The 6000-nt window shown below is 41.2% G+C and overlaps 1 long non-coding RNA gene across 5 annotated transcripts in view; it reads right to left on the bottom strand.

The window, feature by feature from the left end:
* LOC128340402 (uncharacterized) overlaps positions 1–4077 on the bottom strand; it is a 46033-nt gene extending 41956 nt beyond the window's left edge. For all 5 annotated transcript variants that reach the window (XR_008313686.1, XR_008313684.1, XR_008313683.1 and 2 more), the window contains exons 1-4: positions 3087–4077; positions 2266–2396; positions 834–909; positions 501–549 (exon numbers count right to left, since the gene is read on the bottom strand). This is a non-coding gene — a long non-coding RNA (uncharacterized LOC128340402). The remainder of the gene's footprint in view (positions 1–500; positions 550–833; positions 910–2265; positions 2397–3086) is intronic.
* Between the last annotated feature and the right edge of the window lie 1923 nt (positions 4078–6000).

Below are 6000 nucleotides of genomic sequence, written 5' to 3' on the forward strand. Positions count from 1 at the left end.
CATGTGGAATTCATGGTTCTGGATATTTACTACTACTACTACTACTACTACTACTACTACTAATAATAATAATAATAAGTAGTAGTAGTAGTAGTAGTAGTAGTAGTAGCAGCAGCAGCAGCAGCAGCAGTAGTAATAGTGAGGAGGCACCTTTGCTGCTATGCTGTTTTTTTCTTTCTCCCAACTTGCACTCATCTCTTGAATGGTTATAATATTCACTACTCGGATGAAAGCAGAGAGCAGACAGTTTCTCCTCTGATTTCCTCCACAGTGTCCTCCATGTGGCTAGTATAAAGCCATGCCTTAACTGAGACCAAGGCCAATGAACGAAGAGTGCTTAAAATGCTTGGATGGATGCAGTCTGAGCCAATCCATAGGTTTGGGGTGCCAGGATGTATTTTGTAAGTAAAGCTGTGTCTGTCACTGGTTGAAAAATTCAATTTAAAGAAGACTTTCAAAAAGTGACTTGATAGAAACCTTGTATTTTTAGTAGTACTCACATGGCAGTGAATATATTCTGTCTTCCAAAGTTGATGTTGAGATGCTATGCTAATGGGAGGAAGAGAACAAAAATGTTATTCCACAGAGTGCTTTCTGGTGTACAACATAAATCCATCACAAGGGCATGAATGGGCACCACTGTTCACTGATGACAGCAAGCCCTACCTTAACACCATGACCTCTGTGCTTCTAAGGAGCATAACTTTCAAAGGGTTAATCTTTCCCACCTGTTGTTGACCAGAGAGCAAGCAACTTTGGTAGCTTTCTTAACATGAGAATGTGGCCTCTGACCTTGGAGCAGGAGTGGTCCCACTTATAGTAAAAATACTCACTGCTAATAAGCATCATTCTGTGTAGGCTCTCTCTTAGAGCAAGATTTGTTCATGTTTTCAGCAATACTAGAACAAGCTGCAAACAAGCAGAAAGTGGGTGGGGAAAAGTTGAGTTAAACACACACACACACACAATTCAGGAAGGTTATTAAGCTTACATGATTTTATCTAATCTGTGCACATTAATATGCACTGTACATTCATTTATAATAAACCAATTTTGGCCTTCTGGTCTATCACATTAAAATGTGATTCTTAAATGAGAGTGGGTTAGAGTGGTTTCTAGGACCATGAGATCTGCTCTGGGAAGCCCTTGCTTCAGATCTCATCCCAGCCATGAATTTTCTAGGTGGTATTGGGAAGCCTGCTCACTCACTCCCCTCCCCCTCCTCCCCCAATTTGTAATATAAGGGCAGTAATGCTAAGCAATATTTCAGGGCTGCTGTAAGGTTTACTGAGATATGTGGTTCCTTTAAAATGCTCACTCTTGTTCAGCATATGCAATTGTCTTATACTGAGTCAAGCCATTGATCCATCTAGCTCAGTATTGCCATCTAGCTCAGTATTGATTCCACGCTGGCTGGTAGCAGATCCTTAGGGTTCAGTCACCAGTGTTGCCGTGGAGGAGTCAGGGATACAAGGAAGGTGCTTTACTCCCTTCCTGTTGTTGATATTTGTTTGTTTTTGTAATCTTAAAAATGAAACATTAAATATGTTTAATGGATGATTCCATTTCACTGGAATTTCAAAATCTTTCATTAAAAATGGTGCCATGAACAGAGCATCATTCAGACTGGATGCAGCAGATCAAGGTTCATCATTTTCAGTTGTGTGAAGCTCAGGAACATCACTTTCCCTCAGCCTAGCCTAGCTTACAAGGATGTCATGAGGATAAATAAACAAATTAGGCTTGAAAGGTACTTCTTATACCGAACAACGCTGTATAAATGATACATAATAATTCATTTAGGCCAGCCACACATGAGCCTTATGTACTATGGCTTTATGCTTATTTTCAGGATGAACATGTAACATTCAATGCAGGATGTTGAATATTTATTGCGTTAAGCAACTGGGGATTTTGATATGGTACTAAAGAAATTTAAAAAGGGGGGAAACCCCCTCCATTGGCTTAGCAATTCAAACTTTCAGCAGCACATATAGTTCATTCACTCCTCTCCAGGTCTATAGAATACCCATGAAGGATGGCTCATTTGAAAGTATCCGCATATAAAAATTCTAGGTTAAGCTAGAAATTGTCTCCCTCATTTGTCGCTATCTAGGTTTGGGCTGGTTCAGTTCGAATCCAAACTGGTCTGTGGGGTGGTTTGGGGATATACTTGTAAAGGGGAATCCGGCAAGGATTCCCCTTTATAAGTATAGGGGCATTCCCTATAGTAAGGGGGCGGGGGAGAGAATAGGAACTTAGTACCTTGATTTTTCCAGCGGGGAATGGTGGAGGTAGCGGCAGTGGAGGTGGCAGTGGAGATAGTGACAGTAGCAGCGGGGGCTCCCCCCCCAGCCTCTTGAAGAGCAGCCCGGGCCGGCTGCATGATGACATCACTAAGGATAATAGGGTGAGAAGAAGTGAGGGCAAATTTGCATGGTGACTCAAATGGGCTCCGCACATGCACGTAGATCATTCTAATGCCCTCTCTGCTTGCGTGGAGACCCGAACTGGGCCTATGGCACTCCAGGCTGATGGGGGAGTGTGCCGATGGGGCCTAGGGGAGTTGCCACTGCCCCACCACTGCTGCAAAGGAGCCATGCACTGCAGCAGCGTGTAAAGTAACTTCTCACCTGCCCCCATGCCTGCCCTTTTTCAACCCTCCCCCCAGTGTTAATAAGGGGGAATCCTTACAGGATTTTCCTTTACAAGCACCCAAACTGGTCAAACCGGGCCAAACCAGTTCAATCTCAACTGGGCCCAGTTTGGCTCAAACTAAGACCAATCATCATTTTGGAGGGCCAGGCCAGTTCAAGCTCAAAGCGGTAAAACCAGGACGGTTCGACTCAAACCCGGTTTGAGTTAGAACTGTAAGTACTCTATTCGTCTGCAGAGGACAATGAATTACCCAGGGAAATATGTTCCCTGTGATTGAGAATGTGATGTGTACGTTGCATATGGTTAGAAACACCTGAATATGCCTAGTGTCAACACTCTTTGGATGACAAACTATACAGTCTCTGCTCCATCCACATGCTTGTTGACCCTCTCATTGAACTTTAGAAGGTTAGGGAGGCCGAGCTTACTTTTGCAGAAACCATGCTGGTTCCCTTGCAGCACAGCATGTTCTTCCTTATGCTTCTTCTTCCAAATGCCTGGAGCAGATGTAAAGCCAATCAGCTTGTAATTCCATGATCTCCTCTGGACCAAAGTAACATGTGGGGCATTGTGTGGGGGGTGGGTGGGGGGGAGATGGCTACTACCAAAAGGAATTTGCTGATCCTTTTCCTAATAGAAGGGGAGGGGATGCTGTCACTCTGCCCCCCTAAAAGGTAAGGCCCTGCCCTGAACCCAAAACAAATGGGGAATTAAAAATGGGCTATCATGAAACAAATGGTGGCCACAATGAAACAACATTGCAATGAACCAAATTTTAAATAGTAAAAACAAATGGAGCAACGAAACAAAAAATTCTTGCACATCCCTGCCCACAAACAGCAAGGTCAGGCAATGGAGCTTCTTGTAGTTGCCAGACCTTCTTGACACCTGCAAATCATTTGGTAGTTGCTGTTTATTTAAATTTTCTAGCAAGCTACCAGTTTTCCTCTGTTTGTTTTCACTCAGAAACTCAGTTCCCTTGAGATTGAAAGACATGGAGGGAGAATAAGTGTGATCCTCTTCCTATGTGCACATCAAATTAGCATAATCACACTGTGTTTTATTTTCATTTTCTTTCCCGTTCTCAGAAGATAAGTCAATAAACAGCTCCTGTAATATTAGCAGAGGGCTTACTGTTCCCCATTTAGCCAGCTGAGGATATTTTTCAGAGTCAATCAAGCTCTAAATTATAGCACAAGGTGTAAAACATGAGAAACACTTGAGTAATGGGTGTATTTTGCTTGGGTAAAATTCCTTCTTTGCTTATGTACAGATTCATCTTCATAAACATGTAATTTCAATTTTGTTACTACTTAAGGATTCATCCTGTAGATAAAACAGCTGCCAAAATTATATTAAACAGAAAATGAAAGAGGCTCCCCCCCACCCCAGAATAGAAGCAATTCTGTAATTCATTGACACAAGTGCATCTGTTCCAAATGTTGTCCAGTTTAATTTTTTCAGTGGAAACTGGTAATTTCAATGAACTGAAAGTATGCCCTGTGTGAACTTCATTATTTAAAATCTCTTGGTGCTACTTCTCCTAGTAATAGCCACGTAGTTGATCCCACCCAATAAGGGATCACATAGTAAATGGGATGACACCATGATGCTATGGCTTTAGAAGCCTCACTATAGCCAGGATTTCCCTTTGTTTGTAAAGGGGAATCCTCACTAAATTCTTCATTTGTTGTGTACACCACCAGGAGATAGAGAGATAGATCAGGTGGTACATAAATATGCATCCTTAGGAACACAGGAAGCGATCTTGTGCCATTGGTCCATCTAGCTCAATATTGTCTACATTGATTGGCAGTGGCTTTCCAAAGTTTGTTTCCCAGCTCCACCTGGAGATGCCAGGGGTTGAACCTGGGACCATCTGAATACAAAGCAGATGCTCCACGATTTAGCATCTTTACAAGCACAGCCCCTCGAACCGTTGAACCAGTTTGGACCAGCTTGCTGGTTCAGTTGGACCGGCCAGTCAGTTCAACCAAACTGGTTTGCAGACCAGTGGTTTGGTTTGAATTTGAACTGAACCACTAAAATCAGTCTGTGCACACCCCTAGTTTCAGAAGCTGAACCTAGCAATGTAGTACACCTGAACCTAGCAACATACTACACTATAGCAAATTACTACACCTAGCAAAGCACTATACCTGCACTACACCTAGCAATGTACTACACCAACGTACTACACCTATATAGCTGTACAGTGCTTATCAAAAGATTATAGATATTATTTAAATATCTTGCATTTCCCACAACATCAGTTATCGTTAAGGATGGGGATGGGGCTGTAGCTCAACCGTAGAGCATCTGCTTTGCATTCAGAAGGTCCCAGGTTCAATCCCTGGCATCTCCAGGTGGAGCTGGGAAAGAAACTTTGGAGAGTCACTGCCAATCATTGTAAACAATATCAAGCTAGATGGAGCAATGGTGTAAAGGAGTTTCCTATGTTCCTAAAGATGCATATTTATATACCGCCTGATATATGTATCTCCTGGTTGTGTACACAACAAATATAAAAAAGAATTTATTTTATTTATTGTTATTATTGAATTTCTATACTGCCTTTCATTAAAACAAGCTCAGGGAGGTTGACACAAAAGTTAAAACAAGACTATAAAATCACACCATTAAAATATTAAACTATAATATAAAAATACAAATCTAATCAAAAGATTAAAAACAAGCACAATATAACCATAAAAAAATACAAAGTGGCATCAATAGTATTTAGCAGCAACAATAGTATTTTCACAGAATATGCACAATTAAAACAATTTCACAGCATAAAACAATTAAACACTTTAAATTAGTTTTGATTAAAAGCCTGAGAACACAGGTGTGTACTAAGGGTATTTCAAAAAGCAAGCAGAGATTGAGAAGTTCCTATTTTGACAGGGAGTGCATTCAAAAGCCCTGGGGCAGCCACAGAGAAGGCCTGGTCCTTCTTACAATAGTCTCTTACAAAAGCTTACAAAGGCATCTCTATACAAATTTTACCACAGATGCTGGGATTCCAGATTGTCTGTTCTTGTAGGAGGACTTGCTGATGATTAAGCAACCCACCAGACCTTTCATTTTCAATTCCCAGATTTTGTTCATACTGCCACAGTTTGCAGTTTCCTTTTTTCAGATTACCAATGCACAGGATCATATAGACATATTGCTTAAAATACCACACAAAAAGAAACCTTCATGCTAGGGTTGTGCATTTTGGGGTTTTTTTCTGTTTTGTTTTTGGCCCAAATCCAAAACACCTCCATTTTGTTCTTTGTTCAAAATCAGCCAATCCAAAATACCCCAATTTTGTTCTTTGTTGGAAATTGCAAAATC

Source organism: Hemicordylus capensis, chromosome 1 (genome assembly GCF_027244095.1).
Source record: "Hemicordylus capensis ecotype Gifberg chromosome 1, rHemCap1.1.pri, whole genome shotgun sequence".
Lineage (NCBI taxonomy): Eukaryota > Metazoa > Chordata > Lepidosauria > Squamata > Cordylidae > Hemicordylus > Hemicordylus capensis.